This window comes from Leuresthes tenuis, unplaced genomic scaffold (assembly GCF_036924035.1).
Source record: "Leuresthes tenuis unplaced genomic scaffold, fLeuTen1.0.hap1 SCAF_17, whole genome shotgun sequence".
In the NCBI taxonomy this organism is placed as follows: Eukaryota; Metazoa; Chordata; class Actinopteri; order Atheriniformes; family Atherinopsidae; genus Leuresthes; species Leuresthes tenuis.
In genome coordinates, this window is record NW_027325371.1 from 8,222,652 (window position 1) to 8,242,811 (window position 20,160).

Sequence of the window (20,160 nt, forward strand, 5' to 3'; positions counted from 1 at the left end):
CGTTAAACAGAAAGTGACACTTCTCTGCTGTGTTTTTTCCCTTTCCTTCATGTCAGTTAGCTTGCTACTCCACCTGAATGTGCTGAAATGATTTCTTATTGGTGTCTTTTTTGGTGTATCGATTTCATGTTTTTTATCAAATCAAGGGCCTTTTATAGGGGAAAAAAATCTATAAAGAGCTGTGATATCATTTGTTTGACATTTTCATCCCTTGGAGTGATGAATGGTAAAGTAAGAAAGCAATTGATAAAATGTGTAGAAGGCAAGCATTCATCATGAAAGGTGTGCTGTGTTTACAGAGGTTTGGGTCTTGGTTCTTTTATTGTAATACAGAGTTAAAAAATAGTCTGAACAGATATGTCAAGATGGACGGACAGAATATGTTTTGTTCACATGATTGTGAGCTGCTGATTGGCAAAACATTTTTACAGCTGGGGTGAGAATTTTTTGTTATATCTCTAGCTTTGAAGCCCAAAAGAAGCCCATTTAATACAGTAACTCAACGCAAGGTGAATTGCAGTGATGTGCTGTTCCAGCCCAGTCTCACCAGAAAAATGTGTAATTGGTGCATTGTCAACTTGCCTACTGTGTAGTAGTGTTACAGTCCATGATTACAAATTTTGAGATGGCAGCATATCCCCTAATTTTTGTTCCTTGTTGAGCGTGACATGACAGGAATTGCAACAATCTTTTATTGAAACACAGTTTACAAATAACATCTTTTCTATGAATGAACATCACAAAGGTCCATTGATTAGTGTCTTCGACCATACTCTCCATTCTCCTTATGATCATATATGGCCAATTCAACATTAAAGGCATGCGGAAAGTGGACGTCCTCATACCTGGAGACATAGGACACTGACATGCTGATGAAGAAACTGGAGCTTTATCTAAGCAAGGAACAAAGTAAAATGAAAAAATAGAAATTGTACAGTCTTTCAACCTTTACTGAGAAATGTTTGCAATGTGGAAAACTGTTAGTTTTTATGTTCTGTCATGAGACATGATTGCCCATTAAAGCTCTAAGAAAATCTACATCATTTAATGGCTGTGTCGTTATTATTATCAACTGGTGCTGCTTGAAGATTATTAGTTGATTTATAAATACAGATATGACATATGGATGTTTAAATGACTCAATATGCTTTGAAGGTGTAGAAATGAACACATTGCTCATATTCTTGGATAAAATAGGCAGATTTGCCTATTTTGTTTGTGTGTTTGATAAATTGCATCTTTTTAAAGTTTTCTTGATTGGGGAAATTATCTTTCATGGTCATTGGCTGGGAAAACTCAGCCAGCTCTTGGTTTTCTGAGAGTTGACTATTTCTGGCTGGAACAGTTTGTGCCTGAGCTGGACGGAGCTCATGTAACGGATTGAGATGGATCAATGAGCAGGATGCTTGATTATTTGTCACCACTACACATGACATATCACCAGTTATTTTGCTGCATTTTTGATTCTTCATCATCATTAAACTTCAGTTGCAGACTTATGGCATCAGTAGGCGGCTGTCTAATTTATCACCAAACAGAGTGTGTGATGATCAAATAACTGGTACACCAGGTGTGACTGTGAAGCATATTTGCCTGTTTTGTTTTACTCCTCATAATAGTCATTGAGTTTGTCTATATGAGGAAGCACACAAGCCCTAAATTGGTTTTGGGGTTTGTTTAGGGGGCCTTTGTTTGTTCTTCACACCTGCCGGCTGTAACTGCCAGTCATATCACTGTGACCCAAATCTCTATGTCTCTGAACCGCAGAAATCAGTGCACACTAGAGAAGACAAACAGACAGTGATAGTGATGAAAGAGAGATGAGAGAAATGGGAATGGAAGCAATAGAGAGAGTGGTAGAACATACATATGGAGAAGCAGTCAAATGCAGTAACAACTGATCTTTACATCATTTGAGCTGCTTTGTTTTGCATGAGAAAATACAACATATGGGGAGAGAATTCAGGAATGTCCGTGACTCTTGACTTGTGGCGAAACCTTCCTAATGAGCAACTACACAGGCTTGCAAAATTTGTTATACCCCTTCGTGTTTTTTCAGTAATTTTGCATTACAACATGTAACTTAAATAGATTTTTAGTGGGATTTCATGTAAAGGACCCACACATAATAGTCTAAATTGGTGAAGCGAAGTTAAAATAAAATTCTTTAAAATAAATTCTAAAGCACAGAAAAAAAAAGTTGTAGAATACGTGAAGGACCAGCAAAACCCACACTTATATTTTTGCAAGCCATTGTAGATATACCAGATATGTCGTCTATCTGAAATTATTTGTCTGGATATTCAAATCCAGAGGTGCTGCCATGTAACTTTATTCAATGAACCCATTTGGAAATGTTGACTGGTGTTAAACCAAATAAAAATGTGTCACTTTCAACATTTAATTTAATGTTGATAAGATTCTACACATTTTCCCTATATTTAGCAGCTGGGATTACAGTTTCTAAGACTAAACCCAACTTAACTCAACTAAAAAATCATTTTACACTAAACCTTTTATAGAAAATACGTGCTGAACTCGCCTCTCCTGCTTAACATCCATGTTTATAACCACCAAACCACTCCAGACTCCAGTGTTTTCACAAAGTACTGTAAGACATGCATCAAACAAAACCAAAAAAAAAGGAAGAGACAGAAATTTGTGTCTCAGGACATGAATCAATTACCTACTGTTTTTTTTAAAGCAAGAGTTACGAGGATTTCTTTGGTCACAAATTCTAATGTCTTAAGTATCAAGATGCAAAGTAACACAAGAGGCTGGAATCAATGAGGCTGGAGACATTTGTCTTTAGTGGAGAACAAAGAAGCAAGTTTATTTTTATACCAAAATGTACAGAACAGCAGTTTCTGTCGAGCTGCTGAATTCTCCAGTGCATTCACTTACTTCAACTAATTTTTACTTGATGCTTGATTGGTAGTGTAGAGTTAACCTGTAGATGTTTAACAGTAGCAATATGACTACAACAGCTGTAAGTAAGACGTTAAAGCGTTCCTGTTGAGAGCCAGAACATCAAAACGACACTGAGAGCTTGTGAACAGTAGATCTGAGGAGAGCTGTGGAGCTGGGTGATAAGTCTATATTGGTTTGTGAACCGAATGTCTGAATAGGACACAAACCAGACTCACCATTTGTTCTGATCTCTGTAAAAGAATAATTAAGATAGAATTAGGATTTCATTCAAACAGTATATATAACATCACAAAGGGATAGGCAACAACAATGCAACTGTAAATTTGCAAAAATCACTGGATGTTAAATTCAAAAGTAATGCAGTTTTAAAGTGTAGTGGATGAGAGTTAATAATCTTTAATAGAAAGCTTTAACAGCTTAGTACAGTGGATCAGTGAGATGAGAGAAAAAGCTTCTGAAATACAGTAGATGAGCAGGGAAGAACAGGAAACCGCAACCTCAGTGGCACTGTGTCCATACATCAGCCACATCCAAACACACCTCAAAAGCTTTTAATCACTTTGTTGTTCACCCTGGTTACAAAAAGACGGGAAGGCAGAACAAATGCATTTCCAAGAGTTTCAGAGGTGCACAAGGGAAAACCACAAAACATGAAAGAATGAAAAAAGACTTTCATGGATTTTTTTTTTTTTTTTTCAAGAGGAAAGTTTAACAGGTCAAAGAAACAAAAACATCACAAACACACAAGCAAACACAGTAGATGCCTCATCTCTAGTTGAGTTTGTGTCTGTGATTGCTTCCCTTGTGTCGCTCCTGGCTGAGGCTTATCAAAGAGCTCCTTTCACAAGTGCCAGGATCAAGCCACTGCTGTGACTGCTTGGCACCCACTGAGATGGTTCGGAGATGGTGAGGGGAGGGATGGGCTTCAAAACATAGAAGAAGAGGCAAAGGAAGTCAAAATCCAACTTGATGAGTGGAGGGGACTGTGCATTTGTGCATTTAAGGAAAAATAGGAAAGCAACAAAATGAGTTTAGGAGGGGAGCTGCCCTCAGTTTCTCTAAAGACTCTGTGGGATAAGTGTGTGTTGATTTGCTCATGACAGAAACAGAAGGGAGAAAGTGGGTAAGGAGAAGGAGTTGTTTCACTGTATTTGTGCTGAGAAAATGAATATGTATTTGCTTAGAGCCGTCTCTGACTCAGTGATTTCTTGCTGACGCGCACTATAATGCACAGAACATTCAGGTGAATACACAGACAGTGAAGGACATGACTCCAGAGGAAAGAGCAACACACACATATACATAAAATATCCTGAGGCCATGTATTCCTCCTCATTGCAGCAACCATGGTTCTATCAAGCTTGACATCTGCCCTGTTTACAAAAGCATGTGACAGCATTGTATTTTTACAAGATACAATAATTGTGGATGTCCAGAGTGGAGCTCACTGACCAATAAGCGTGTCAGTCTGGCGTTTTTCCATGCAGGGGGGTTCATGACTTATAGACATCAAAAGTGACACCAAAGTGATAACAACATGTTGTAATTACTTTGCAATTCATAATACGTGTGCACTCAAATCAGCCTTGTTTCATGCACTCTTTACTGCAATGAGCCCATTAAGGTTGCATGTGCTGTTTGCAAGATTATGAAATATTTACTCGCTGATTACACAGACATGCATATCAGTCAGGAGCAGGATGCAAACTATTAAGTGAAGATCTTCAGAGGAGCTGAATTTTGTCACCCGTGAAGAAGGCTGAATTTTCAGTCTGTTTACTTGTCTTGTTCTTTTCTTTTTCTTTTTTTCTAACTGAGCAGCCAAGCTTTAGGGATACTGTTGTTTAACTCTTTGTCTTCCAGTCTGTAAAATGGAGAGGTGAGAAGCTACAGACTTGTTCTTTGACCTATACAGCTGAATGGCCATTATATCCAAGAATCATAATGAATGTGATGGTGAAATGCATTATGTGTGCTCTCCTTCAGTCTGCCTTGCCTGCAGGGAGCTGGTTGTAGCTTCACTCAGTCTTGACTATTCTCCCCTCAGGCTCCCAAATGATGGGATGACCTTTCCACCTCGGCCAGGGCTGCGGTGTCACTCACAGCGTGAAATGAAAACTCGTCACCTTGCTAAACACTTCCCATCGCTCTTTGCTCTGCTTTCCTCCTGCTTTTGCATTTGATTTAAGTCCTGCCTTTCAAAAAAGGTCAGACCTCTCTGTTCTTAGGATACATTACATTTACAGTATTTATTTCAAGTGCTTTTAGTTTTTTAAAGTTTTTGAAACATGAAGCACTGGACCAGAAACAATTAGTACAGCTGAAATATTTACTGATATCATCAATTCACTATTGATAATTACTTCTTTCATATTTTTTTATGTTTATGTAGAATTTCAGTTGAAGAGTTTTTTGTTTTGTTTTGTCTGAGTAAAATAGGCTTTTGATAAGAGATTTACTTCGGTTACTTTCTGCCCTCTCTCTGTTTGTTTTCCTTCTTCTTGTCTGACCCATGGGGACGTCCCTTCATCCAGGCCTTGAAGCTGAGAGTCTGTCAAAACCACAGTTTGAGTCCAGAAAGGCTCTCTGTGGTCCTATCTTGCTCCCAGCATGGCAAAGCTGCAGATGAATAAACACAGAGGAGTATTTAGTCCGGAGGGAAGAGGATCAAGCTTCTACAGAAATGACAACAACCCTGAAAGTGAGATGAGCAGACAAAGAGTGTTAACGTAAGATATGAAATTTCCTGTGTTTTGTATTCATTTAAGATCTTCTGAATTAGAGTGTTTTCTTTTAAGTTTATCAGCCTTTGGTTCACAGTTCAATCCTTTTCATGTAGACATTTAAAAAATGTCAGTGTTTTTATTCACCTCTCACTAAGGTTAAGTTTAGTGTATTTTCAGTTCCCAATACCCTAACTGTTTTGTAAAATCATTCATGTTTCCTTGATGTCGTAAGGGGCTCCTGAAGAGTAAAACATAACCACAGGATAAAAAAAAAATCTTAAAAGACACTGAAAAAGTATAATGACAAAAAACTACAGCAAAACAGAAAGCAACCTGTCTGAAAAGACAAAACCTCACTCACATATAGAAAAAAAAACACATTAAAACTGACACAACAGAACTAAAAACAATACAAAGCAGAGACTATTTCATTTCAGAAAACACAATATTTGACACTGCAAAACAACAAATTAGAAACACAACAATACAAAAACAAAAATAATTTTACAAAACACAACAATATGGAAAACAGTAACACGGCCCAATACACAAGTTTATTTTACAAAACGTGTTTTTTGCAACGCTGTGTTCTAAAAAAAGTTACGTTCTATTCGGTTGTTGTGCTTTTGTCACGGCTTTGGTTTTGTTGTTGTTTTTTGCACCTCAGTGCCACTGTACTATTGCACTACTGTTCTTAAACAACTTAAAGTGAACCTCTGTGAATCTTAAATCATTCTGAAATATGTAAAATGATGAATGATGTACCTTGTTGTGATATTAATAATTAAATCACGAGCTCCTAATTGCGTCCCTCTTTTAGTTCCTCTCCAACACTATTGTACAAGAACACAAAAGGTCAAGGCTATATGGGTAACAGATGCATAATGAAATCACCCCATATTTCATTGCAAGCTTACTGAACCTGCAGGAGAGGAATCAAGAGGTCTGTGTGTGTGTGTGTGTGTGTGTGTGTGTGTGTGTGTGTGTGTGTGTGTGTGTGTGTGTGTGTGTGTGTGTGTGTGTGTGTGTGCAATGTGTGGGTGTTTTGGGGTAGAAGCAATAAAGCTGCTGTTTAAGCATCTCCTCATCAGCAACGAGTTACAAATACAGCAAAAGCAAATTATAGCCACAAATGCATCTATCCAGATCACAATGGAAACATAATTTGTGCAACTTAATATTCACAGCACAAATATAAAATATAAAAAAGCGTCTGCAGTCATCTTACCCTCCCTTCCCCAACATTTACCCCCAGTCCCCTCCCTCTAGTCACCAATGAAGTCCCGATCCACAACCTCTAACTCCAGCCAGCAACCCGTCCCAGTCTGCAGCCTCTGTCTCTTAGAACAGATTGTTCACGCAGCATTAAGTGTTATGCAATGAGAATGTATGAATGCATGAAAAGTTGTCTTGGTAAATCATGAGCAACATGGAGTGCTTTTCTGATTAATTCTCAAGTGATATCTGTCCCTGAAGGTGCAATCTCACCCATCTTAGTTGCGTATCATAGAGCCATCAGGGAGAAGAGTAAAGTACAAAACCTCATTCATAAGAGAATCCTAAGTCTGGGAGTAAGGTGAGCACTTCTTAAAATAATGAGAAACCCATGATTAGTAATGCTGTGTTCCCATATACATTAATATTAATTAAAAAATAAGTGCCAGAAACATTGTTTATGTGTACATGTATCTATATTTACATAATTTGTTTGTAAAAAAACTTTAAATGCGGACTCTGGACAGATGTAGGAGTGTGCGTTGGTCCATAAGACACAGCACCCTCTCAGCAGTAATGGTTGACCATGAAGGTCATGGTGTATGTTGTTTTAAGGTTCTGTTCATGGGGAAGTTTTCCTGTGGCTGAGCATTTCTTCCAGTGAAATCTTTCCAGGATTGAGCTGACCACCTGACATCACACCTGGATACAAAAAAATGTTCCAAATTTCTCCCATGAGATTGAAAGAGAGAGGAAAAGCAAGGCAGAAAGGGAGATTGAGAGGAGAAGTGCAAAGGGGAGCAACCCAAAAAGCAATGGTACCCTCCCTCCTACCTCTGTACAGCATGGCAGTTAATTTAAATTCTGCAAGGAGACAACCTATAAATCACCTCCATTCTGACTAATGGCTTCTGCACTGAGGGAAAACTCTTGCCTCTCCACCTGGAGACTTTCTGCACTGCAAAAAATCTGTGCTACATTGAGTTTGTGTGTATGGTGTGTGTGTATACATATATATATATATATATATATATACAGCACACTGTATATAAGTGCTTCACTCAAAAAGACAGTTTTTGAAGGAGTCAGCAGCACAACTAACCTCTCAAAAGGAACAGCTTACACTGGAGGCAGAAGTCCCCCTGTGCTGGTCCATAATTAGCCCCCATAACTGCAACTGTCTGACGTCAGAAGTGTGTGACATAAAATTAACCTTGGACTGGATTCCTAAAAATCACCCTGGGTTAGCAAACAAGCACAGCTCACCCAAACTTGTTAATCGAGTGAATCATAAAGACTTCTCTTAGTTTATTTCTATCATATTCCAAGTAGTAATACCTCAGGGAATTTAGCTATTTTTTTCTGATTGTTTTACAGCAAATGTATTCTCTCTGGCCAAATGTGTGTGCTTCCAGCTGTTTTGTCTTTCAAGGAAAGAGGGACTGATTATATATTTAGTCTAGCATTGAGTAAAAAGGAAAATTTCAAGCAATCTTTAAATTAATCATTATTGCAGCAACGGTAAAATATTCAGTGGCGTGTCGTTACACATTTTCTTCAGATCACTATTTACCTGTTTTTGTCAACAATTAAACTTACAACAACAGACAATAGTATACTCATGATTATGTGTGATTACACATTTTTTTCTACCAAAGATTGGAGTGTTTTGGTAACTTCTCGCTAGAGTTATCTGTATGTTTTTTAAGGATTGTCAAAAAGGCTTTTAAGTGGACAAATAGTAAAATAGTATCAATTTAGTAACATCTGAATGAGAGCATCATGACAGTTGATGGCTTGTTTGGTCAATGTCAGTCAAATCGGATCGAGCCACCTCTACATAGATTATGAGCCTTGAACTCCTAATTAAAAAAGGCTAAAAGTGTATTTTTGTTACTTTAATTGTTAGGCTTTGAATAAAAATTCAAAACCAGCTTTAAAAAGTATCAGTTAATGCAACACGAGCACAGACATTATCTTTTCTATTCCATCTTCCTTCTTTCAGTGATGTCCCTCGGTGGTGTTGTGGGTGTCTTAGCCAAGCTGCAGCAGACAGTGTGGAGCTTTATGGTCTGGGCGTGTGGTCACTTGCTTGTTCTCTAACTGATTCCTGACAGAAACTGCACTTTGCTCTGTGACAAGAGACAGAGCCCCAGGGCCCTGTTTGTTTATTTGTTGCCTCCCCCTGACTTGTCACAATTCATTTGAGTGTGTAGTGACCAATTCAAATCATGCACTGCAGTCATGATAAATTCATTCGTTTTATGATCTGTCGATGGACAGTTGACCTGAGTGCACCCTGCCTCCCCTTTTGACAGCTATGATAGGCTCCAATCCCCACTCAATTCTCAGTGACTCTGGGCCTGATGAAGCAGGATCTCTCCAGATATTCAACAGATCAGAATCATGCTGATTGTTGCTGACAGAAATGTGTTCTTCCCACCTAAGTGACAAACAGCTTCTTTCCATTTATTCTTCAGAGTTGAGTGGTACCTATCCAGATGTGAAAACAGCTTTTGTTCAGTCGGGTCAAAAGCAAGTGCAAAATCAATATAAAAACACTTCAAATACCATTTACAAACGCACACACACATGCCATTTCACCACACTCACATATCCATTGAGGGGAGGGAGACTGAACGGTTTCCGCTTTATAATCTGTTACACTGTGTAGGCATGCAGTCTACACTATTCAAAGGAAATAGGGCTGCAGCTTCTGTGGTGATCTGCTGTAACCAGCTTCGGCCAGCTTTGCCTCTTATTCTCTCCCAGTAACACGGATGACCTCCAGCTGTGATTGGAGCCTCTGATCCTTCTCATGGGTTTTAAATGTGTTTGAAAACTTAGCAGTATGCTATCTTTCCTCCACCTTTCATTCCAGCCCATTCACCTCCTGTTCCTTTTTGTTACCCCCTCTCCTGGACTGTGTCTCAGACATGTAGTGTTTTCTGCAAGGGAGGTTTGAGGGTGCATTACGAAACAGGTTTCAGTTCTCTGGACTACAAGAGTCACTCTCCCACTGCTTTGATTTCCAGCTGTTGAGAGGAGATATAGTCTTTTAAGCCTTGACTGCTATCACCATAACATGACTGACTACTCATTACTACCTCATTGCTTGAGCATTATCTGGTACCGTTGAGTCTAAAAAAGCTGGGCTGTTGGATACCCTAATGACTGTAGTGGCTGCAGTAGCACATTACAGTAAACCCTTTCACTGCATTCCCGTCCCACTGACAAATAATGACTATGATCAATCATACTTGAGAATTCACTGCAAGAAATTTCACTGATATAACAGCTGAGATGTGAATCCCCACCAGCCAAGCAGGTGTTGAGTTTTCTGTCCCAGTCAGAAAAACAGCAGTATGGGTCAGTCAGATAGCAGATGATTCAAGGTCATTCTTAACTCACTGCCCTTAGATTGTTCTCAACATAAACCTCTTACTTTTTTTATCTTGCTTTTTAACTCTTGAGAGTATTCCCTCTCCTCTCTAAAGAACCAGTCTTTTAATCCAATATCATTAGCCCAATGAATGGAAGGCTCTCTGTGTGAATCCATTTCGAAGGCTTCTCTGTGGCTCCCTCTCTATAATCTCTCTAATACTGTGGGATTAATCAGCTATAGAGAACAGAAATCGATCCATTTAATCACCAAAAGATGCGACAAAAATGCTGTAACTTGGGGATATGGTGGGAAATTATTGGCCAATGGAAATTTATTGGACAGGGGCGAAATACTCATACAAAAACAGTTCTGTGCAGCATCTTAATGAGGCAATCATTCCACTTATTTGTGCAATGTATTCATTCATTTGAAGGAGTCTTTTTATTTGTCCAGGAAACTAGCACCAAAGAAAGTAATACACAAAGCAAATTGATCATTAAGAATAAAATAGCTCACATGATTAGTTTGACCATGACAGCCCTGTCGCATATGACAAATAAGCGTAGGTTTCATGTTAGAGTAAATCCCATTTAGTGCCAGTCTGGCTGTTTGTGTAGCTGCAGGTTCAGCAGATGTATTTGAGACATGAGAACAGGGTCCGCTGAGAACTGTGGTAACATTTAAGATTTCTTGATGCCTCCATGAGCCCATAATGAGAAGGAATGAGGGTCGCCTGGTGACGTTAACCTACTAATAAAAACCGCCTTGCTTTAAAGTATGTTAGAAAACCACAATTACCCCCCTGACATTTTTTTTTACTACATGATTTATGAACTGAATATTGCATCCTCCCTCCAACCCTTATTTTGGCTGCAGCGTAATAAAGGGAAGTCAGGGGTGGTATTGATCAGCTAAAAAGTAGTCTTTGATATACCACAGATCTATGAAAGAATAGCAGGGAGAGGAGGGAGGAGCTCAACTATTGATGAGCTTCCCTGTCATGCGGCCCTCCACCATGCATCCCCTGGCTGTCTGGACACCCACCACGTGTGAACAAGCTTTCAGCTCACATCATCTTCTCAACTTCCACTTATAATTGGCCATATGTGTCACTAGCACCCTGCTGCTGCTGCTGGAGGGAAGGCAAGGGAGATCACAGCTTTGACAAGGTGATTGTTGGGTGGTGCTCGCTTTGACATGTCAGGTAAACCTTATCTTCCCGAATATTTCTGAACTTTTGAGCTATTATGTGACTTAAATTAGAAGAAAACCTTTTGATACAGCAACAGACAGACTATTTTTTACTGTTACTCGTCTTCATAACATAGCACAAATATAACACTGAAGGTTGGAAATTTAGGGCACTTGTCATCCACAAATGGGCCAAATATAATATATTTATACCATCTCATGACGACATTTCATGTTGCTCTGTGTGGATAAAAACAATGTACAGTAGGTTGTCAGGAGGCCAAACCCTGGAAAACCGAATACATAATGCCCCAAAGCGACTCATTGCATGTGACATTCAATGAGCATTCATTAACCTTTTCTGCATCTGCAGCAGTTACCTGAAATAAACAAGGCACTTAGGTATACTGCTCTGATAGCTCACCAAATATGGATCATCGAACTGAGAAACTCAACTAAAACAAAGTCAAAACACAAGTCAGTAATATATAGAAATTTCCATTTTTCATTTAAATTAATTTTCACTGAAACTGGAGCCAAACATGTTGATGATGGCAGGAAGGGAGATGGGAGGGAAAAAGGTCAGAATTTGGTTAAGTATCCCTCCTTCCGTGTCAAAATGGCAAATGTCACACCAGCCAGCAGAAAGGCTGCAAAAAGGCTGTAGAGAGCAAGAGAGGTTAGTAAATGGGTGGGCTAAGTGAGTAAGGAGGCAGGGGGAGGGTAAAGAGGCTGAGGAGAAGCTGGTTTAGAGGGGGAGACACGAAATGCAGCTGAGATGCCACAGGGTAGTGGCTGAGAGGCGAGTGTTGAGTGGTGATCGCCATCGCGCCAAACAGAATTGCAGAGCAGCCAGTGAAAGGCAGCCAGGGGTTTAACCACAGGGGAGCTGGGGGTCAAAAAGCATGTTAAGCAGTGACATGAATATACAGAGAGTTTAATGCTCATTTAGTAGGGAAGACCATTGTTTTTATTTATTTCAAAAGGCACATAAACAACTTTTATGCTTCAGTGTTTTCAAAATCTGTGTCAAAGACACTGCTACTTTTAACTTGATACACAAAAAAGGAAAAGTGGAATGTGAGCAGTGAGATCAACAGAGCACACTTTTAATAGTAAAATCACAGAATTTCATGATCTCATTTCAATTTAAATTAAGTAGATTTTAGCAGGTGATTGAAGAGCTTGATAAAGCCTGCCAACGTTTTTGCAATTTTCAACATCTGGCTCCTAAAAACAAATCACTCAGAATGTGAAAATACATAATAGGCAAAGGCTTTTAAAAAAATGACAAATCCCTACGACTGTTAAACTAGCTCTATCTACACTAATCTACATTAAGAACAGCATCCCTTTAAGTTTACTAATTAAATTAAGTTAAACCAGCAGAAGAAAAGAACTGATCCCAGAAAGTATTGTAAGTGTATCCAAAGCTTGTTATAGATAGCACCCTCTGTGATAAAGCTCGTTTTTTCTATCATGTGCTGTAGCTCCTGCAGTACAGGTCTGTTTTACTGTAGCATTTTTATACATTTGGTCAAAGCTGGCTTTGTTAAATACCAAGCACAATGATCTTTTTGTTCATTAGACATACTATATGAAGAGTGTAGCACTACTCCAATCTGCAGCACAGATTCAGAAACAGGGTCTACAATGAAGAATGAAGAGAAGGAAACCTTATGTGTAACCTAATGAAAAAAAAACACTAGCTGAAGTATGCAAAGCAACATCTTGATAAGCCAGAAACCACTGCTGTGGATGATGAGTTTGGACAGTGGGTCTGGAGAAAGGGCAACAGCATTTTATATTATGGATGAGTATTTATATATGTATTTTCTTTAGTTTGTGTGGTGCCAAATGGGACAGGAGTCTCAAATAAATATCAGAAAATTGTTTATGCAGTCAGCAGAGAAACTGAAACTCATAGATTTTTTTAAAGACTGGATGTTGTCTAAAAATGTAAATTGTAAATAAAACATTCATTTACAATAGAAATAACACATAAGATGTTGTGACTGCTTTCTGACAAATACATGCTTTGAAATTAAAGAGAGTACCATAGTTAAGGAAGGTTGGTCATGAGGCCAAAAACATCTGAAAAAAAAAACTATTGGATCAGTTCTAGAATAATTTCATATGGTTGTTTAGCAGTGAATCAGTAACACGACTTGGCATGAAGATAGCCTCCCAAAGAAGCTGATTCTCTCAGTGAAGATGGAGAGGAATTCATGGAAGACTGTGTGAGCAAATGATTTAATCATTTACTGAAAGAATAAACATTTCTCTGCATACATTCCTTTCCTTTGTTAGTAGCATTGAAAAGTTTCACAACATCTGGAGAAATTTTTTTTGTAAAATGGCAGCCTAGTCACCAGAAATAATTTAATTGGTACATTTGTCCACTTGAGAAATGTAGTGATGTCAAAATCCATGGTTAGGATTTGTGAGATGATAATGTATCCTTAGGCTGTTGTTTTCTGTCAGACTGCATTCATATAACATGACAGAAATTGCGATGCATGAATATCTGTCCAGTTGATGTTTACAACTGTCTATCTCTTTATTTTGTAGACCTGTAGACCTAACCGTGTACCACTCATGCCTAACCCTAAAAGCTTACAGACGAGAACACTATGGAAAAGTAAGGAACTGTGAGTGGGAGGGAAGTATAATAGTGCAATCACTGTGGAAAAAGTTGTGCAGGACAAGTCTCAAACCAGCGATTATTTGCCTGAAGTTGTTTAGAGGTTAGAGATCAGTGGCCAAGGCAATGCTATTGAGAAGTAAAGCGTACATTATTGTGAAGAAACACATACATAGATGCAAATGTACTGACAAAACAGAACACTGTATTGTCAGTGAGAATAGCTCTTATGCATGTTGAAAATAAAGATCCAAATGTGTTACTCCCTTTCCTGGTCCCAGACTCATTTAAGATGGGCAGAAGTAAAGTGGAAATCCGTTCTGTGGTCTGACAATGTAAGATTTAGGAGCTCTGGTTACACTTTACAATAAAGGTCACAAATTCTGCTTAGTTATGTGGGAACTAATGATGGACTAATTGATAATCCACCACTACCTTGTGATGACTCCTGATCAAATCTGAAGTAGATAATAATCTATCTGTAATCTAGATAATGATTAGTTAATAATCTGTTAAATATGAATTGGAGAGGAATAACAAATGAGCGTAAGGATAAACACCCTGTGTTATAAATGGTAATGTGAAAGAGCATTTGCCATGAACCGTTTACTTGACCCAAAAAATGGGTCAGCTGTATCAAAAAAAAATTACTAACTTATTAAATGAAGGTAACTCGTACTAGCCAATGAAAAGCAGAGACAAGCAGATCGCGTATTTGCTTCTGTAGGAAAATAAAAATAGATTTTCATCACTGAATGTGATGCACATAGGAAGATATATAGAAGTGGGTATACTCTATCATGGCTGCAAAATAATTGGTTGTTCTACCTATACCTGTGTGTACGCTACACCCTGCCACCTCAGACACATAGAGTAGATTTGCCTTTTTTGTCAGTTAGTACAGTTAGATGCACAGTTACGTAGAGCTACAGTTAGAGTTCCGGTGGGTCATTTGTTTGGACCACTGTCCTTACATGCATGGGAACAGAATTGAGTTATTGACTGAAGTCTGATGCCGCAACTCTGCGTGTGTGAGAAAATCCACACATTCTGCTGCTTCTAACTTTCTCTGTGGGAGATCACATGTAAGTATAGCTGAAATCACTTCACAGACATGTGTCTTTGAGTTACTTGAAGTGTGATTTTGTAAGGGTTTTATTAGAGCAGAAAAGTCCAGAAATGCTTTAAAGGACTGCAAGCTTAAACAAAGTCTTGATGAGCAGTTTTTCAATCTCAATTCCTGGTCTGTTTCGCCATCCAACAAAAGAAAATATCTGAATGAAAGCAGCTTTACCGGGAACTCGGCTATTATACACTTCACAAAGGAAAAATAATGATAAAACAAAGAGAAGTGGACATTTTTGTGGCTTTTGTCAATTTGGTGTGACCAAAACTGCTTTTAGAAATCATGAACATTGCCGTATGCGTTCATGAGTAGAGGGCCAATTTGGCTTATTATCAGTATTATTAGTATACCACATATCTCTTGCTGCAATCTTAAATACAGATTCCTTGTATTTCAAAAGATAACTTCAGCAAAAACACAAATTTATGTGGGCGAGAATTATGTTCTACATTTCAAGCAAATGAGGGAGAACAAAAAGTGAAATAGTCAGATGGTTTGACACTATATTTGCACCATATAATCACAGTGTGCACACAACATACATTCAGGATGATGAGGTGGATTTTTTGTACATGTGACACATCAGAAAAGCATGTGTTATCAGTTATTTTGTGATGGCAGACTTATTCTCAAGCATCCTGTCCCTCACACAGTTAATCTAGAGATTATCTTATAAAAAGGTGGTGCCACAAATTGTGAACACCAACTACATTAGCAATGTTAATGAGACAGTTCGCTGAAGGATATTAAGATTGCATCTTCACCCTCTGACACATGATGTCAACAGCGCAGGGTGTGATGAGTGGGAAAGCGAAGTGTCTCATTGTGGAATGTCAGCAGATGTTACCTCTATTTGAAGAACATTTTACATACTAATGTGACAGAGTAGCTTTGAGTTCTCAATGACAGCTGTCTTTCTTTCTCTTTTTAAATTTTATCCATTTAGACACAGTATGTTCCTTAAATACAAAACATGTAGATCAAAAGCCCCAAACTTTTGCTCTTTGAAAGAAAAAAATCATCATTGTGTAGCCCTGTGGGTATTATTTCCATTCATTCATATACAGATATTAAAATGTTTGTGTTGCTAATAAATACTAGTTCATGAAGTGTAAATATGTTTGATAAGTAATTTCATATACAGTTAAAAGTCAGAGATAAAAGGGTGGTGTTAGTTTTAAAATCCATATGATTGTCGGCACAAAAGATGTTTATGGGGTAGTGAAGCATCTTTTTGATCTCTTATCTTTGAATGTATGTAGCCTTAGCCAATCCTGTCCTCACCTTGTTCAGGGAGGAGGTGTTTAGCATCACCAACGTGCCACCGCGCATGAGCGAGAGCAGAGGCTGCGTTATCGGCGTCCGAGCTGGATAGCTGTAAACTGTAAAGTAAATAAAATACTCCTAACTCCCAAGACGGACGGAGAATCGTCCCATGGTTTATGTGTGAGAACTCTGAGAAGCTGCCAGAGGTAAATTCATGTCTTTTAATGTACTTTGTGCTGTTGTGTAATTGGAATGTGTTAACGACGAGCAATTGCTAATCGCTGCTAGCCTTTAGTTTAGCCTGCTCATAGACTTGCCCATGGTTAATTTCACATTAACAATTAGCAATTAGCAATTGCTAATTCGTTTAAGACGTACTGTTGGTTTTTCGCCATGAGTAAGCCTGTAACTTAGTTACTAAGAAGAATGATATGATTCAGGACCGGACATTTGCCGTAAGAGGGAGAGAGTGAGGACCGGGAGAGCCCTGGACCTTTGGAGGGAGACTGTAGCTGCTGTACTTGAACGTGGCTCACCGCACTGTGTTGCTGCACGCTCCATTTTCTTGCCGTTGAAACTGCACCTTGCCTTTTGCCCCTTTTCCATCATCATCTCTGACTGTTGCTGGACTCGTGAGTACACCATTAACACTGTGCATGTGCTTTTTGTTTATGCTGGTTAAAACCCAGTGAAACGGCCATTCGTTTTCGGCCTCCACGCTCACAAGCTTCGACCAGGCCTGCAACTTTTTACATTTAATAGCCCTGCGTGAATGTGTGTGTGAGTCTGGGCTGTGGACATTGAGTTCATTTGTTTATCTTGATTTCACATTCTCTCATAGGGTTCATCATTTATTTGTGTCAAATCTTCCAGAGCATATGAGAGTTTTGAATACCGTTATCGATGCACATTTAAAGGTCAACAGTGAACTATTTGACTAATCTACAAATCCAATTCGTAACTTTGTAATAAATAATTATTGTTGTTTCAACTACATCTTGTGTTGTACTTACAAGGGTGGTACTTTTTGGATAAATATTAAATAGGTTAAAGTGAACTTTTATTTTAAATGGGAAGTACCAAATTTTGTGTTACTTAAACGTTATTGGAGGCACCGCCAAGTTATTTTATATCACATTTATCACAGGTAGCGCCATCTTTAGACGAACTCAGGCCCCGTCACACTGTACTACAACACCCCAATTATTTGTCAGTCAATATTTCCTAGCTACATGGGACTGGGGTTACAATTGAAATAGACAATGTGCAGTTTTGGTGATGATAATCCAGCATCTGCTCTCTTTCTGCCCCAATTTATCTGATACATTTAATCAATAAATTAGACAAACCATTTGGTCCCTTCCATGAGTTTGAAAACGCACCTTCTTTAGCTCGAGTATATTATTATCTATTTATTGATAAGAGAGTTTTTTAACCTTATGGTATGGCGCTTGTTTCAGATTTTGAGACCAAAACATACAAGAATTTTAGGCTGCTTAGAATGCCTCTTAGGTTTAGAGAAAATTAATTTGTGAATTACCCAAGAGCCTATTTCTTATACTGAACATGAAGCATTTGCAGGATTTTTTTCACTTATTTGTAAGTAAATTATAGTTAATTGTCTAGTCTACAAGGCCAGATTCATCTTGAAACCCTTGAATAGTATGCAATAAGCCCATAATGAAGTTGGAAATTAAGCAAGTTTGGGAGTTAGAGGTGATATTTTTTCATAATTCTTAAACAGAGAATTGAAGTTTTGGTTTGGATATTTGCCCATTTTCAGGACCTCTAGTTTCTCTGGTGGCAAAAAGCACCTAAGAGTCCATCATCACAGAAGTACAACCAGGCCAAGACTTCAGGGAGCCTGACATAGAAGGATTCACCTTCTAAAGGAATGGTAGAGAAGGGCACTGGCACTGGGTCTGGCCTCATGGGACCTCTGGAGACCAGCCACCATCTGGTGTCTGTCATTGAATTAGCTTGACTCTATGATGAATAACATGGAGCCTTTGCAATGTATGTATGCCTCTCTTTCTGTCTCTTTGCAACAATGACTTGAAAACACAAAGACTGACAACTGCCACCACCACCGTCTTCCAAGCATTACCCCCTCCGCTCACTCTCACTTCTCGTCACTCTTTATATATCTCAGTCTGGACTGAAGATAGACGAGAATCTGCTGTGGGATTATGTTCTGTGAGCTGCTAATAATGTTGAAGAGCCTCCTGGGCTCCCACTCCCGAAGCAACAGTGCAATAAAGCCAGGAGCTGGAAAATACGTGGCTATTTAATGGAAACCGAAGCTTCTGAGCTGCTGTGCTGCTGTGCTATATTTACAGGTCGCCTCGCTGCCTCAGTTTTTTTTGTATTTTACACTTGTCTGCCTTGCCTTCCCAACCCGTCAGCCACCTTGGAGGAAACTTGGCATCTACTGTTCCCTGTGACTCCCCTCCAGACTCCCACGCCATTGCCACAAACACACACTCAACTTGTAATGCAAGCAAGTAATGTAGAGCTAGTGTGAGGGCAGTTATTCTGATTGCTGTTAAAAGTGACACTTATGAAGGAAGGAACGTGTGACAAAGACAGAGAATGTTGGTGCTATTCACAAAATGTGGAGAAATGGTTCAGATTAGGATGCTCTCTTCATCACAGTTTATTGTTTGTTGTGCTGAATGCTACTGCCCAGTTTCCCAACTCTTCAAATCTTGCCATTTAGTTTGTACCATCTGTCTCACACCGAAGTCAAAATGGATATGACACAACAGGGCCACTGTTTTGTTGTCTTGTTCTATTTATTCCTAGATAATGAGAAATCAGCAGAGGGACTGGCATGGTTCTTGCTGCCACACATATACAACCATGAAAGGCTTCCTGGGCCATATGGCTTGTCTACAGGGGGCTACTTGACTCTTATGACTCTGTGGCACCAGAAGCACTGATCTTGATCCGTCTTCTTCAAAGGCACCACACTATCATGCGTCCCAGCTCAAACAGAATAGCATTTTTGCAACGTCTCTGTTGGCTACTCTGTCATGTCTCTGCATGCTTGACTGTAACTGACAGGTGCCTTGAATGTCAGAATATAGTAGTGAAATCAATAAGAAAAAATATTGAGAAGTCTGGGAAATAAGATGGGAATTAAGCTGCCATAGCTGTCCTTCCTCTTGTGGGACACTTTGTCCGTTTTGAAGTAATCCCAGCTTTGGTCTCATGCACATTCAGTGTGTCACTTCTTCAAAACCACCATGTGACTAATTTCACACTCTTGAAATGTTTGAATGGGCACAGATTGAGGATGGCATGCATGCAATGTTCAATTCAGCATCTCGGCATGATGACTTAAATCTAGAGCCAGCCTGACTCTGCAGCAGCAGGCTCTGGCACAGACAACACTCACTTGTAATCCCCAGTGTCTCAAACAATGAGACACATTCTCTCCCACTGTGCTGTACAGTGGTTTGAAAGAAGAAATCCAAACTAAACTGTTGTTAATACTGATTTTTTTATGAAGCTTTAACAAAGAAATGATGATTATACAGTTAATAGCAGGGAAATCAGCCCTGTTTGCCAATTCCTCTCTCTGACTGACAATGCCCACTTGAACCTTTTTGTTCATCAAATTTTGTTAATAACACCCAAATTTGACAAGGATAGTAATGGAGAGTGACTAATT